We start from the raw sequence: 17,870 nt of genomic DNA, 5'->3' as shown, positions 1-17,870 counted from the left end.
TATGCATTCTACTACTTAACCCAACTATTGATATTTTAAAACTTCAGTAATTATATTTTTCATAAGATCTTCAATAAATTCTTCTCTTAAGTGCCAATTCTTTTCTTTGTTGACGTGATACCACAATTTAAATCTCTGAACAAATTCATTGAACTTATTTTCAATATCCATTTTTCCTTGGGCCTAGCAATTCGTTGCCTCTGACGGTCCTGGCACACACCTCATTGATTTGGTAGGTATTGACCGAGAGCTCATTTTTGCAGTTGAGAATACCTGATAGCATGTGGGCCGTCACTGCTTGTGGTTTCCACCTTGGTGAACAGGAATGAATACTCCTGGTTCTTCTGTTCAGCTCCGTGAGAGTAAGCAATGGATAAGACGTATGATAGGATCAATTTCAAAAACTATTCTTTGGCCTTAGTTTCTCACAGCAATTTTAACCATCCAAGGACACTGTTCTGCTCACGAAACTCTGGAAAAAAATAAAAACACTTAGATTTATTGACTATTTGTACCTTAAGTTCACACAGTCATCCTCTCAATCAAATATATCTTTTTGCATATTTATACAGGGATACTGTTGTGTAGCTTTCAGAATACTTTCAGTGAGACCTCACAGAAATTCATGGATTGGCCTGTGTGGAGAGCGATTTTATTTTGAAGAAGGGATAGTTAAATTTTATTAATTACTTTTCTTTGACAATGAAGCTACTGGACAAAATCTAATGTTTTTTCGAAAACTCACATAAAAAAACTTCGGCAAACTTTAAAAAAAATGTGTTAACCACCTAACCAATATTTCCCAAAGTATATCAAGCTCCTACCACATCAGTACATTAACACCCTAACTGATTTACAGTCAGGATATTTCAAAACAAAGATGAAATATAAAGATTATCCACTAATATAAATAGCTGTTCTTAGTTTGGGGAGAAAACTATGGATACTAAGTATTTTTTATCACTATAAACACTGGCCTTCATTTCTCTGAAGTGTGTTCATAAGGAGATATAATTACTGCCACATACCTTTACAGTAATATTACAGTTTATAAATAGTCCTACCTTCCTCAGAGCACACAGGTAGACTTGAAACTTTATCTGTGATCATCTAGAGTCCTCCTTGCATGTCCTTTCTGGTAAGACAGAAATAATGAACTTCATTTTTTAAATGGTTATGTATAAATTCACATAAAGTAAAATGCACATTCTTAATATATAGTTTGATAAGCTTTGACAAATATACAAATCAATGCAAGCAGCACCCCGATTAAGAAATACATTTCCTGTACCCCCCAAAAGTTCTTTCATAATCCTTTTATTGTCAGTAGGCCACACCCAACACAGTTAATCACTGTTCCGATTGCCAGCATCATAACTAGTTTTATCTGTCAGAGAACTTCATATAATTGAATAATAGAGAGTGTGTCTTTCTGTGCCTGGCTCTTCTACTCAACATAATGAGTTGAGATTAATTCATATTTTGCATGTGACAGTAATTGATTCCTTTTTATTGCAGAATGGTATTCCACATTTTTTATCCATTTATGTATTGATGAATGTTTGCTCTGTTTTTTTTTTTTTCCCCAATTTTGGCTGTTTCAAATATGCCCACAATAAAATTCATATAGAAGCCTCCGTGCAGACATATTTTTCTTTCTCTTGGGTAAATATATAGGAGAATTTCAGAATCAAATGGTAAGTGTATATAACTTTATAAAAATCTGTCAAACTGTTTTCCAAAATGACTGTTTCATGTATACTTCCATCAGCTTAATAATATTAAGCGTCATTTCATGGGCTTATGTTCCATTTGGAACCTCTTCCTTTGTAAGTTATCTATTCAAATATTTTGCCTATATTTTAACTGTTCAGGTGGAGTTTTTTTCATTCTTACTATTGAATTGTATGAATTCTATACTGATTCTGGTTTGAGTCCTTGGTCAGATATATATATATAATATATTATGATATTTTCTGCCAGTCTGTGGTTTACTTTTTCATATTTGTAACATTGCCTGTCTTTTTAAGATATATATATTTTAAAACTAATGTTGAACTTATAGTTTTATTTTTTCTTTGCCTATCCCAGAGTCTCAAAGCTTTGCTCCTTTGTTTTCTTGTAAATTTTTAGTTTTACTTTTATATATAGCTCTACTCTCTATCTCAAATTAATGTTTTTCTATGTGGTGTGAGGAAGGGTTAACATTTCATTTGTTTTAATATGGATTTTAAAAATTTTCCCACATCATATGCTATAAAAATTATCATTTAGTTTTTGAGTTAATTGATCCCTCCATGAAATTTATTCCATTGATCTGTTTATCTATGTATGATTTCTACATTTTCTTGCTTACTATAGCTCTATGGTAAGTTTTGAAATAAGATTAGTATAAGTTTCCCTATTATTATTTTGCTAAGATTGTTTTGGCCCCAAATCCGCCTATTTTTTTTAGTTGTTTTTTTGTAGTTCTTTAATATCGTTTAAGGTACATAATCATGTCTCTTTTGAATAAAGACTGTTTTACTTGCTCATTATTTCTTTTTCCTGCCTTAGACATTGGCTAGGGTCTCTAGCACAATTTTGACAGAAGTCTGGACAATGGATATCTCCAGCTGCTTCTGGATCTTAGGAGAATAATGTACAATATTTCACCATTAGGTATAATGTTAGCTGTAGGTTTTTCATAGATGGCCTGTAGATGATAAATTGAGATCCTTTAAACATCAGTGTGCTGAAAGTTCTTATCATGAACCAGTGCTGACTTTTGTAAAATACAGTTTTCTACATCCATCAATATTTTTCTCTGGTAACATCTTTGGTTATATTGTTTGATTTCTGAACGTTAAAAATAAACCCTGTCTTTCTAAGATACACTCCTTAGTCATATGACATCTATATTTCATATGATCGTATTTCATATGTCTTGATTTTTATATTTCTGGATTATATATATTTATGTATATATATATATACTTCTGGATTTAAATTGCTAATATTTTATTGAGAGTTTTTGCATCAGGTTAATGAGAAATATTAGTCAGTAAATTAGTCTGTTCCTCTCTCATGGTATACATTGTCAGGTTTTGGTATCAGAGATGTGCTAGCCTTATAAAATAATTTGATAGGTATTTTTTTCCTTTATATTTAAGAAGAGTTTACATTATATAGGCATTATTTTTTCTTTAAGAGTTTGTTAGAATCAACTAGTGAAGTAAATTTTTCCTGGGATATTTTTGTGAAAAGCTTTTTGATAATACATTTGATTTCCTTAAAAAGTATATGGCCATTCAAATATACCAATTATCCCATCCAAACTTTGTCAAGTTGTGCCTTTCAAGAAATTAGTCTATTTTATCTAAATTATTGAATTCACTGTCATTAGCTGTACATAATATTCCCTTATTATGATGACAACATCTGAAGACTCCACAATGATGTTCTCCCTATAATCCCTGATATTGAACACTGGTGTTATCTATTTTATTGGTTAACATATGTAAAGATTTATTAATTTTCTTAATTCCACAAGTCCACTTTTTAACTTGTTTACTCTATTGTTTTTATTTTTCAATTTAATTGATTTCCTCCCTTTTAAAATAAAGGTTTTCTTTTATTTTGTTGAGTTTAATTGGTCTTCTTTTCTAACTTCTTTAGGTATAATCACAGAACATTAATTTTTAGACACTTCTTTTCTAAAATAAGTATTTAAAGACATACGTGTAAGGATTGCTTTTGCTATAGTCCACAAATTTGGATATGCTCTCTGTTCATTTTTGTATAAAAATATTTTCTTTTTTCCTCTGTGGTTTCTTCTTACACACATGGTATACTTAGAAATATTCTTCTTAATTTCCAAGTGTTTGATTATTTTGAGGCAACGTATTCAGTTCTATTTTAACTTCATTGCAGACAGAAAATGTATTCCATATGACTTCAATCCTTTTAAATTTATTCAGACTGTTTTAAGTCCAGGACTTGGTGGATACTTATAATAAAGTTTGTCACTCTTCTCTAACTCAGTGGGACTTGAACTCCACAGCCCACTGAAGTGAGCAGGGGCTGAAATTTCTGGTCAGTTCTTTGAGATTTGCAGTGGTTCTCTTCCCCTTTGATTCTTTGAAGACTGGCGTGTTAATGAACAATTCTTGGAAGAGCCACAGCTTTGAAAGGAGTTTAAATACAAGTGTGGAGACTGTCCCTCTGTGCTCTTCCATTTCTGGATTATGTCTCCTCAACTTCTCTCCAGTTTGGTGTTCCCAAACACCACCCTCCGACTCCTTACTCCTAACAGACTGCACATTGCTGCTTGATTTCTAGCCACCTTGTACCACAGAAACTGCGCGGTGCTCTCAGAGCAAAAGTTTTATAAACATAAATCTTATCTAGTGTGATACCCTTCTTTCAAGGGTCTAATTCCATTCTGACGGCTTTCAATCTGTCGTTCATTCTAATAAAAGCCCCAGCAAGGCTTTCAGTATTGTTCATGATAATTTGGAGTTTACGATGGTTATGTGAGGTAAGATTGGTGTGATAGATGCTACTCTTGCTTTTACAGAAACCAAAACTCCCAAACTGAAAGTATCTTCTATCTGGCTAAAATAATAATGGTTTTGCAAGTTTTGAGCAAGTATAATCTTCATTCTTATTATAAAATGCATTTAAACCTACTTGAAGATGGTTTGACCTTCCCAGTTCTTACAGGTTTTCTTTTATATCACTCCTCTAATGTGTAGGCTAAAGAGTGCTCTAAAATATGTTTTTTTTCCTGATCATCGTGTTTAGTAAGCATGTAATATCCATATAGAAATATTGGTATAACTGGGGAAAAATTTTATCAAGCAAATCATATGAATTAAATACCCCATGGATATGTAAGGATATAAAGTCTGTTTAAAGTCTCTAAGTTGACATAGAACAGTTCTTGTAATAGATGACTGAGAAATGACAGTGTTTTGACAAACCAACTTGCAGGTCAGGAGCAACATTTTGTATTGGAAAATAAATAAATAACAAAACCTCACTTGTGGATATTCTTAGGTAAGACATATTCTTAGGTAAGAATAACAGATTCTTAGGTAAGAAGTATTTAAACAATGTCCACAAATAAATAGTTAAAACGTTTTTAAAAAATCATAGCTAAGGCAGTTTTCAAAAATCTAAAACCTATATATGTGGCAGATACTAGTACTAAGTTACAATGTTTGGTTAGCAATCTAGAAAGCTTGATTTATTTTGGTCAGGGTAGGGTCATACTTGCAGAATGACAAAATAAGTTATTTCATGACACAGAAATAAGTCTAGACTTTAGAGTTTAATTAACAAATTTAAGTTTGAATGAATTCATTTTCCCTATGTTTGCCTTCTTCTGTCTTAAGATGAGGGTGAGCTATTCCCTGAATTATGCAATGAAATATATAATTCAGATAAATTATCTTTTAAAATTATAATAAGGTGTTTCATTAATAATTTGAATATAACAATGTGGGGTCAGATATTCCCTCTCAAAAATGAAACGTTCTCTTTTATTCAAAATCCCTGTCCCCTTGTCCAAGCAGGATTTTTCTTTAATTATTTATTTTTGGCTGTGTTGGGTCTTTGTTGCTGCGCGGGCTTTCTCTAGTTGGGGCGAGCAGGGGCTACTCTTCTTGGCAGTGCGCGGGCTTCTCATTGCGGTGGCTTCTCTTGCTGCAGAGCACAGGCTCTAGGTGCACGGGCTTCAGTATTTGTGGCTCACGAGCTCTAGAGCACAGGCTCAGTAGTAGTTGTGGTGCATGGGCTTAGTTGCTCCGAGGCATGTGGGATCTTCCCGGACCCGGGCTCGAACCTGTGTCCCCTGCATTGACAGGCAGATTCTTAACCACTGTGCCACCAGGGAAGTCCTAAGTAGGATTTTTATTAAAATTTATGACATTTCATATCTCTAAATGTTCTTGACTACTACAATTAAAATATGGATATAAAACGTTACAAAATAAAAATTTGAAAATGAGATTATATCATCTAGATCACCAATGGCATCACAGAGGCATTTAAGAATTAATTTCCTGGAGGTCAGCAATGAGTATGGTTCATAGGAAATTAAGCAATTTTTTATATTGTCAATATGCTAGGATTAGTATCTTAAAATCTAGAGCATAGGCCATCTATTGTCTTGTTCTAAAAGAACATTCTTATATTTAAAAAATGTGAGAAAGAAAAGAAAAACTTTTTCATTGTAACATTTTGTAATTCTTCCATAATGCAGATCTTGCTAACACAATATTAACTAAAGGTGAATTTACTATGAAACTAATAAAGTGTAGCCTTCAGCAATCCTCACTTTTATAGCCCCTTTCCAAAGCCTTGGAAGGGCTCTTAACAACGGTGTTCACATGCCCATCCAATTTTGCAAATCTTTCAAATGTAAGTTGTCTTCTTTTTTCTTTTTTTTACAATAGGTTAACATTGTAGTATTTTCCTACTTTGTCTCCCAATTTATCACTCATTCCGTTATGTCGGTGTTAGAGAGGCTGCAGGACACTTTAGGGATAAGGCTTAAAGCAATGCTGAGTTGAGGATAAATTTGGTTTTGGATTAGAGTGAGTCTCTATTTCCTCATATACAAAAGTGGAGATGATAATACTTTTTATTCCTACATCATCAGTCACTGGGTGGAGTAACTTATATGGCAGGAATAATGATTAGTTACATATTCCATTACGGCCAACTAAAGGAACAAGATTACAAAATTATAAGCATTACTACAATAGAATATTATTATATTCCTAAAACAATGACATAATATTTATTGGCATATATTCAATAATAAAATAATGGCAGTTGATTTGCCTCTGTCCATCCACCAAAATCAGATTTAAGGAAACAAATAAACAACAGGTTAAACACTGTAACCTGTTACATGAATGGAAAAAAAAAATCAAACTGTGGGCCACCTAATATTCATTAATATCAAGCATTATTACCCTTGATATTGCTGTGGCTGTCTCACAGATGCCTATCCTGTCACTTCACCATGTTAGCAACATAATTTGTGCATGTTTTTAAATTGTATTAGTTGCTATTTCCACAGAACTGAAATGCAGGCTGAAGTAGTCAAAAAATGCTATTGGATACTAAAAATACTGTAGCAAAACATAAGAATTTTTTTTTTCAAAATGCGTCAGCAAACACAATTCACCTTTTAGTAGAAATGAGTGCTGGAACTATTCCCACTTGAGTGACATTAGCATTATCTTTGACTGTGGTGATAATTAGATCTGTGTTCTATCCTGAGGTCTTACATCTGGTAAATTATTTTCTTGACTGGGTTAGACTCCAGTGTCAGCAAGGACAACAGAAGGCACTCCATGCCTTGGGGCATCTCATCTGGCCACTTCTCTTTGACCTGTGAACTCCTACACAGTAGTGTTTTGTACTTTCACCAAGCTGCCCAACTGCGTTTTGGATCCATCTGTGACCTTTACTAAGTCATAAAATATGAATAAGCAGTTAACAGGGGCTCTCTATCGATAGTGTAACCAGTTCATTATATAAGTGACTGAGATAATTTATAGAAGGATTTGTTAGACTATATTTGAAAATATCTCACTACTTGAGTTGGAAAGGGATACATTTAAATATGATTATGAACAATAAATAATAATTAAAGAAAAAATTCTCTATCGCTATATCTATACACATAGACTGTCCACAGGAGCTATAATGTATTGCTATGGCTCCTATATACTTCTAGAAGTCTACCAATATTATGGTGAGATCCCAGGAGAATTGCTTATCTATCCTCCCTAATGTTGGTAACATCCTCAGGAAGGACAAGTAAACAATTCCTCTGGGATCTCAATGTAATACTGACAGACTTTTTTTTGCCAGAATGGAAAATGAAGGGAGGATATCTATCTATCTATCCATCTATCTATCAGATACAGTTCTGGAGGTCTGCCTGTTTGGAAAACTGTAGTTTACAGAATTCCTCAATAATCTTTTAACACAATTTGTTCATAAACATTCCATGATTGGTAACATTTCACCAGGCATTCACTTAACACAAGAGGCTGTCACCAAAAGGGTACATGATAAAATACGTAATGGAAAATGTATTATCTTTGGTTAAACCTAATGGCTTGGTGTAATGGACATTGGAAGTATTCTCTTTAAAAACTGTTCAAGTCATTTGCAAAAACAGACGCTTTACAGGGGTAGTCAAAATTCCTTCCTCATGTTAAATATCTTCTCTAGAATCAATTCATATTTGGAGTCAGTAACAAGTTGCAGGCATCTGTAAGAAGTAAAATTGTGTTTAGCCAATAGGTTTCTTGAATGCTGAAGCATTAGGGGGCATTTCTATGATGAAAAGCCTGAGTGAAATATTAATTAGAAAGAGAAAAACATAGTCATTTTGCTAAGACCACAAATTCAAAGTTGATATAAATATATGACTAATAAAAATGAATAGATTAGAAAATATAAAAATGAAACATATGGCTTTTAAGATACCTAACTATGTAATTCTTCCTGCTAAATTATAGGGAGGCTTTTGTTAGCAATCCTGTGATTAATTCAATTCAGGAAATATTTTTGAACATCTACTATGGGCAGGTAGACTGCTAGGTAAAGTTGAAATATGGCCATGAAATAATTACCAAAATTGGTATCAAAAAATTTTTAGACAAAGAACCGCCTTGGACAAGTGGAGGATATGCTGGGAAAACAAAAATGGAAGGATGAGATAGTTTAACACAATTTACAATGGCTACTGTACTTTGTTGTCCATGGACAATGGATTTCAAAGATTTCCTGGGGGTGTGTGTTACCTTTTGTGTGCATGGATTTTGGGAAGTGAGGCTGGGGGTCTGCTGTTGCACAAAAGCTTATAGGTATGATTAAATGAATAATAATTTACACTCAGTTGGCATCATTTTTTATCAAGTGATAAATTACTCATAGCTCTAGCATTAATATTAATAATGTCCAGAAAGCATCTCTTATAGTTATTGAAGTTCTTATTCTTCTAGCTTACATCAACAAGCACAGTCTAAATAGTTTTCCTTCTTAGAAGATAAACTAAGAAGTCTGACTAAAACTTTTTTTGAAACATGACAAGAAAACGGTATGGTTGATTCATGTTTAAATTGCAATCACCAGTTGATTGGGGCAGGTTGAAGAATAGCCAAGGATACAGAGGGATTCTATCTATTTTCTGTTAAGTCCTTTGGTGTCCTCCCACTATTGGTGTGGCAGCCATAAAAAATTTCTTGAACGGTACTGCTCAAATCAGGTAATAATCGCTCAATGAAGTCAACAGTCCATTTGACTTGATCTTTGATTCTCTTGGAAACCAACAGACAAACAAAGCACTATTTTGGTTAAAATCTGGGCCAAGGTTCATTTGACCAGATAGGTCCTGATATGTGTGATCTGTGATCTGGCACAGTCTAAGTTTGGTCTGGACATGTCCTAATAGTACAGAGGAAATTTGGGCCTTGTATGCCAATTGCATGGAGACCTAGACACCTCACAACTACCAACCATGCACACATATTACATAGGTCAGTACCCAAGAAAGAGTCAAGGTGATGAGTAACTTTTAACTGGTCCGTAATAGCCCTACCAAACAGAGGTAGCTCCAGAGCTGATATAATTATAATAATCTTATCTTTGGGGCTCAAATCATGACGCAAGATTGGAGCAAACTTGGAATAACCAGCTGTTTAACCAAGATGTGTCATGAGACCTGCAAAATCAAAATGGTATTGGGCACATAACCATGTGGCTCCTCTAGTCCATTAGGGTATGCAATGATCAATTTCTCTGGATTACTCTGTCTTTTATAGATACATAACAGGATCCTGCTCCATATATTGAAAGTTGTAAAAAGTCAGCTGAACTAAGGCCATAAGTTTCCAGTGAATATAGATCAAACAACTAGGAATATGGTATAATTGCATTATTCTCATCTCCCCAGACCATATCAGAAATTCATGGAGCCTGAGGCCTCTTGCACTTGATTAAAAGAAAATACAGCCCACTAATCTCTCATAGCACATAACAGCTGATTCCTGTCCATTTATAACACAATCAAAGATAAGAAAAAATTCTCACAAAAGTCAATAACCCTGATAAAATCATTGACATAAAGGAAGAGAACATATCCTGCCAGCTGACTCCACATACTCCCTACATGGAAGAACTTCCATGTGTTTGAATATCCAGAAGCTGATTTACTTTAGTGTGCTTGTCATGTACACTATAAAGCAGCATCAAAATGCTTCCAAAATTAGGAATTCAAGTAGGCATTCTGAAAGACAAATGAAATATGCATTATGACATGCTAAAATTTTAAACCTATGTTAAGTAGTAAATTATAAGACTTAAACCTCCTTGCCATAGAAGAAAATTCTCTCAGTATAATTAACCATAGTTTGTCATAAACTTGCTCTGGAATTATCAGGCTACCCTGCAGCAGAGAATGAGCACCATTATACCAAAATGGAGGGATTATAACAGCTGTTCCATGACATCTGGAATGACCAGATAATCTGTTCCCATTTAACTCTAGAGGAAAAAGGGATGATGTAGCCGAGAAGTAAACTGGAAAGAATCTTAATATCAGGCCCGTCATCCTGGACATAAAACCCATTTTGTCATTTGTGACCCTCTTAGGGGAAAAATGAGTAAATAAAGTTACACTATTGGAGTTTTTATTAAAATAAAACAAAGGAGAAAAAGTTCAAGATATATATATATATATATATATATATATATATTTTATAGTTTTTGAATCCAGAATGCTACTGATTATAAGACACAGTGAGATTTCCAAGATACCAATGGCAAAACCAATGTGTATCTCAAAGGCAATGAACTACAGAAGCCAAAATGACTGTTGCTTGCTAGACATTTATGGTTGGTTATTATACTCATTTTAAAAACGTGTTTAGAATGTTCCTTCTGCACACTCAAAGACTAAAGAGTGAAGCTAAGAGATATGCCTTCACTGGTGTCTGTTCCCCTTTAGACAAAAAGGAGTCCTGAATATTCTGAAAAAAAGGGACTCACTTCATCTTACATCATAGGCCCAGGTTTTCTTAAGGAATCTGTTACTGTAGTCCAGTTTGGACACCCTTTGAACACAATGACTATATTTCCCTGGTAATTCAGGCAGCTAATGTCTAGAGATGTTGTAAATATATATCCATATGTTACCCAAATTGGGTATTCCCACTGATTATTTTACATGCAAATATAGTGAAACAAGCACTGGTTTTTGATATGTAAGAAACATACAGTCACTTCCTGGGCCCAATCAAGAAACCAATGCAATAAGATAAGAAATAATGAGCAATACTTATTATTTAAAAGAAAAAGATGATTCATTTATGCTCTTACCCTAGAAATTCAAAGGTCTGACATTTATCCAAACATAAGTAAAATTTATATGCCAGATGGCTTATATAAATTACCAGTTGGTTATAACAGCAATACTGTGAAGCTGTTATCTTTTATTGTTCCCATTTTACTGATGCATAGACTGAGGCACAGTTTATCTAAAGTTACATATCTGGGATTTGAACACAAGTAGCCTAGCTGCCCAGTCTATACTCTAACCACTATACTGTGTAAGGTCAATAAGACACCTAGGAACAAATTAACTTTAAAAAATGAGAAGGTTCACATTCATCAGCAATACATAACTGAAAACAATAAAAATACCTCATTCGCAAATGAAAATTATGAATATATAGGAATCAGTTTAATTGAAGGTGCAAGACTTATGAATGGATAAATGGATAAATGGATAAAATGTAAAATTTTGCTCTAGTTCACAAGAAGTACTTCAGTGAATCAACAGTAATGCTGTTTCTGAATGGAAAACTGTACTTAAAAGTGGCAATTCTAGGGCTTCCCTGGTGGCGCAGTGGTTGAGAGTCCGCCTGCTGATGCAGGGGACATGGGTTCATGCGCCGGTACGGGAAGATCCCACATGCCGTGGAGCAGCTAGGCCCGTGAGCCATGGCTACTGAGCCTGCGCGTCCGGAGCCTGTGCTCCGCAACGGGAGAGGCCACAACAGTGAGAGGCCTGTGTACCACAAAAAAAAAAAAAAAAAAAAAAAAGTGGCAATTCTATTAATAAATTCAATACATTTAAAAATCTGATAATTTTAATGAAATTCTATATATTGGTTCTAAATCCATGGGAAAAAAAATGATAAAGAAGAATAAAGAGAAGAGCTGAAGTCATAGGTATTCTGCCATGGAAAAACTCAAATAATCCAGAGTGAAATGCAGCTTCAAGAGTGGACTTTCAGAAAACAACCCAGAAACAGATTCCTGTGTAAATAACAATTAGTTATATATAAAAAGCATGGCATTTCAAATTACTGAAGAAAGCATACACTATTCAATAAATGATATGAATTCAATTGCAAATATTTGGGGATAAAAGTAGCTTGTCATAAGTACAAGTTAATTAGACATTTACTATTCATCTAAACAGGAAACAAAATCATACAGCAAAAATTGTATGACTATTTCATTTTACTGTTTCCTATATTTTTCCATTTTATGATGGAAAGAACAAATATTTGAATAAAGGTAGTACAACTAGTCACCTTCAGACTTCTGTAGTCCCAATCTAAAATAGTTCATTTTAATTTTATCTACTGAAGAAAAGAATGTAGGAGTATATAAAAATCTTTTGACTTTCTACCTCTGTATAAAAAAAGATGCTTCATAGTATTTATTCATCTTCATGGGTGTCTCTGAGTGAATTCCAACACAAAAATGAATGATTGTTGAATTATCTGTCAGGTGTAGAGGATCATACTGATTACTTCATATAACCAAAAATATCAGACTGAAGTTTTTTAAACTGAAAATAATACAATTATATAGTTCTCTACTGAAGACTATTCAAAACCTATTTTGCATTTCAATCAATTACATAGTTGAAGGAAATCTTTCATTGTTCTTTCACAACATTTTTTTAACTTAAAAAAGACATTTTATTATTTGAATAAATGTGACGACCAACTCACATGAATGGGTCTCTGGATTATAGTCTTTCATTTCCTAGTCTAATAAGGATCTCAATACATTTGCTACTTAATTTTTCTAAAATAATTTCTCGAATTATATACTGTGGTCACTCCAATTATTGAGTCACTCTTATTTTTATAATAAAAAAGTGAAATTGTTCCATTGAATCATTTACTATTTAAATCAAATAAAAATGCCCTAGAAAAGAAAAATTATTCAAGAGGATATTTAATTTTTCACATTTCCTTGCATATTTTTCCTGAGATGAGTTATTATTTTAAGTTCATGTTATTCTGACTCTACAAAGGATAAGAGAAGTCTTATTCACCATGGTATATCTTCACTAGACTTAGACAGTAGCAACTCACCTGCATCACTGCAAAAACCATTATATATGTCAACGTAATGGTACCTCTGCTTAGAATCATAGAATCACCTGATTTTTATAGATATTAAGGATTCTTGGAGAGTTCTCAATTTGAAAACAGAGAAACATCACTGTCACTGTCTAAATTCTGTAATTCCAGAGGCTGGACCTGAGCACATGTATCCTGAATTCCTGTCCAGTAATTAAAACCATACAGTTTAGCTAAATTACATAACGTTAGGAAATATTTCAACAATCAAACTGGACTATGTTACAGGAGGTTTTGAAAATGATTATTTTACTGTTTGTCTATAGATTTAGATGTTTGAGACTTCCTTTTTAGTACAATATAGGCAAAATAGCTGATGATAGGTAATACTTGTTGGGTGCTTGCTATGCTGTTCAAAATTCATTATCTGTCCTCCTCAAAACCCTAGGAGGTAGATACCATTATTAAGCCTATTTTACATAACAGAAATTGAGTGCCTCCAATAAAGCACAGCTGGTTAGGTATAAGAACCAAGGCATCACAGTTGCACTGCAGACATCATGCTCTTAAACAGTATGTTACAGTGTTGATTTTCCAAGAGTAACAGTGAAATAATTTATGGGAGGTCCAGGAAAATGGGGCTTTTCTATTTTTTTCTCTAATTTTAATGGTGTAAAATATACAATATTAGCTAGTATTTGTTTATATAGTGGTGTTACTTTTCTTACTTAGTTCATGTTACAAAATATTAAGATATTTATTATTTATTAAATAAATAAAGATATTTATTAAAATGTTTAATGAATCTAGCTAAATACCTTTTAAATATACGTGCTTACCTGAGAAACATTTCAGTTGTTCAGTTCACCATGTTCCCTTCAGAAATAGACAAGGTGTATTTCCTGAGATAAGAAAAGCTTTGTAATTCTCCACCTCAGTAATTTGCTTCTGAGCTGCAACTATGTCCAGTCTAAGAACAGAGTAGATAAGCCACATTAGTCACTCTAAGTGTGACTTTTTGTTACTAGCATTTGAAAATTACGTAGAATTAACTGGAAAGCGAGTAATTAGGAGACAAATTCTCCATCTTCTGTATTCCTAATGGATTCATACAGCTTCCTTCTCCAATATTCCCTTTATCTCTTATTTTATTTTTCCATGTAAAAATATATGGTAATTCCCTCTGTTTAAATGGTTTGGCATATTTGCTCAGAGGTAAATAAAGTGCACACATTTTTGCTTTGTTTCTTGAAATTTTGTCACGTGCTACAGAAATGATTCTTGCAAGGCATATTATATCTTAAACAACTTAAAGGAAAATTGATGCAATGAATCAAATATAATAAATGGCTTCGCACTTTGTGTAGCATAATTATTTCAAATTAGAAGAATTATACGTTGGGTACATTGGTTTTCAGATGTGAAAGAATATCCTTTTCTTCTTCAGTCAGGCAAGTAATGCACCATAATGAAATAATGTAATAATATAAACGTTTCAATTTCCAAACAGAGGGGAAGAGAATGTAAAATTTGCCTGAAAGTCAAATAGGCATTCAGATCCCAAGGAAATTTCAAATAATACCCATTGTATCAGTGGTAGGAAATAATGTCTTATTTCTTTTGCTCCAAGTAGATTGGAGCAAAAGAGATAAGACACAATATTGTCACAACTTTTCCATCTTTTTATCTGAATTTTTTAGCTATTTCCTGTGGGAAGCCAGGGGATATTATCATTCATGATAAATCAGAAGTCATTCTATTAAATCACATTAAATAGAACAGTGATTTTACTGTCAATAATGAACACTAATATGTTTGATTTCATGGACCTCATGTTTAATAAAACAATGTGTTTCCAGTAAAACTACATGTAATAAGTAGTCATTAGCATGATTTTTTAAAACCAATAAAAATATGTATGTATTTTCTTCCTCATTCAGACACAGTTATGAATCGTTCTTACATAGAGATTCCAGATGAGCAACTTCAATTAGCTCCTAAAATGAAAATATGTGTATTGTATGGTTAAGCAAGTAGAAGAAACTTTATTTTGAGGGACTCCGGAGACAATGATGTATATCAAAGATATCTAATTATATCAGCAAAATAACTATTTTATACTTGCAGTAAAATTACTTTTCTATCTAACATATAGATGCCTTCTTTTGCTAGATATGGATGTTTTATTTCTTTTTTAATATCAAGAAATAGAACTAGTAATTAGACATTTATTCTGTCTATCTATCTATCTATGTATCTACCTATCTACCTATCTATCCATCCATCAGAGCATGTAAGGTTAATAGCAGTGGCCTTGCCTAATCAGAACTTGATACAGTGACTAATATGCTGAATCCAGCTGACAAGTGGAGCATAGAAGTTAATATAGAGAACAGTAGAAAGAATATCTTGTTTTACTCCTTGAATCATGTTGACTATGAGAAAGATTTTTGCCTTTGATTTTTAGGTCAAAGAATTTTGACCTAAACCAGTCAACACTTTCCACAACACTTTCAGCCGATGTTGAGAGAACATGGCATGTCTTCAACATATTCTATATCTCTGCCACATAGTGTATGCATTGACACTCTTGTACCTACATTATATTGCATCAACATCTTCCTCTTCTATTCCATATTCTTGCCCTCTGACTTCCACTCACTTGGTTAATGTTTCCATAGCTATTTAAATAGTGAACCACTGTGAACCCGTATAGCCATAAGAGAAGCTAAAAGTACACTTTAATGCAATGAATGAAACTAAGCGGAATGGAAAATTGCAATAATGATGTCACGAAACATTCAGATGTGATGATATTCACAGTGCAGAGATAATTATTTGTCCTGTTTAAATGGAACTATTGTGACTCTGGCTTTTTTATTGCTGAATTTGAGTTTTAACTAGTAAAGTGAAAAAGAGATAAAAGACTTATTTTAGCTGAAATTCAATTAAGACTCTCATTTCAATCAAAGATAGCCCTACACATTTTTAAATGAATAAAAGTTTAATGCCTTAAATTTGGAGTATCCTCTGTTATGCAAAAAGTTATATTAACTTAGGAAAAATGCAAAATCCCTAGAATAGTGTAAGACATTCTTCATTTGATGCAGCCTTTCTAATACAGCATAATACCTTCTTATCAAAAACAGTCTCACAGTTTAGGTCCCCAATCAGGAATATAATGAAAGTCAGAGAGCTTTAAACAAGAATTTGTCTTCTTTCAGAGAGTAGAGGATACTTTAAGAAACTGCCTCAAAGGAAAACCATGCCGAAAATAAAAAATTCTTGGCAAAAATGGGAAAAGTAGCTGACTTGTAAATGTCTCTCCAAGTTTTTAGAAAAACGTATGCAACTTTCTTTTTTTTTTTTAACATCTTTACTGGAGTATAATTGCTTTACAATGTGGTGTTAGTTACTGCTGTATAACAAAGTGAATCAGCTATATGTATACATATATCCCCATATCCCTTCCCTCTTGCGTCTCCCTCCCACCCTCCCTATCCCACCCCTCTAGGTGGTCACAAAGCACCAAGCTGATCTCCCTGTGCTATGCAGCTGCTTCCCACTAGCTATCTATTTTACATTTGGTAGTGTTGTATGCAACTTCCTTTGTGAAAATTATCCCTTTATTTTTGTGAAGACTTTTTACATAGAATCACACTTAAAATCCTAATATAACATTTACTACCTCTAAGACATTGAGTTCTGGGACTTAATCACTGTGAATTACTTTACCATAAAATGGATAAAGTAATACATTCCTTAAAAAGGAAATTGTAGGATTAAATGAGATAGTTAAGTCCTTAGTACAGGATCTAGCACATACTACAGTCAATGAGAAGCAGCCTATTATTATGAGAGGTCTAAAAAGAGTTTTTTTGGTTTTTTTTTCTGGGAGGGGACTAAGGAAGAAATGACTCTTTTCTGCATAAGTGTAGTTGTATTTTTTTTTTTCAATGATTTGGCAGTGTCTCACGTAAAAACTAACTTTTCAAACAATATTAATGAAAGCTAATACAGGAGAAATGGAGAGAGAGAGAAAGTGAATGTGGGGATCAAAATAAAATTCAGTAAGCTAGTAATGATAAATGGCCAACAAAAGATTTTGACTTAAAAATAAATTCATGGATATTTTACTGGAAAGGCATTTTGTTTGCCAAATAATTATGAATTCATTTTCCCCTTGGATTACAAAATTTGTTAATTTTCTGCTTAAAAGTCAGAATATTAATATGAAATGCATGCTTTGAGGATTAACTATAAAAGTCTCTATTAATTATTGAAATTAGTCAATGGCTAAAGGACTGTGAAGGCTTCTGTTACCAGAAAACATTAGCTTTAAAAGGATAAACTGCTAAGAAATTTATGATGATGATTATTTATTAAAGAGTATTTATAGCATTGTGAAATATTTTTTTTTTCTGACTCAAAAACAAAGCAAAGCATCTTAACATGAAAGTTACTTCATTAACATGA

General features: G+C 33.1%; 1 long non-coding RNA gene across 1 annotated transcript in view; it reads left to right on the top strand.

Moving 5' to 3' along the window:
* The window catches only part of LOC125964076 (uncharacterized), a 54,423-nt gene that overhangs the window by 17,658 nt on the left and 18,895 nt on the right, over positions 1 to 17,870 (top strand). The gene's annotated exons all lie outside the window — the stretch shown is intronic.

This window comes from Orcinus orca, chromosome 3, assembly GCF_937001465.1.
Source record: "Orcinus orca chromosome 3, mOrcOrc1.1, whole genome shotgun sequence".
NCBI classification, from domain to species: Eukaryota; Metazoa; Chordata; class Mammalia; order Artiodactyla; family Delphinidae; genus Orcinus; species Orcinus orca.
The sequence above is the reverse complement of the archived record's forward strand: the minus strand, read 5'-3'. Positions and strand labels throughout refer to the sequence as shown.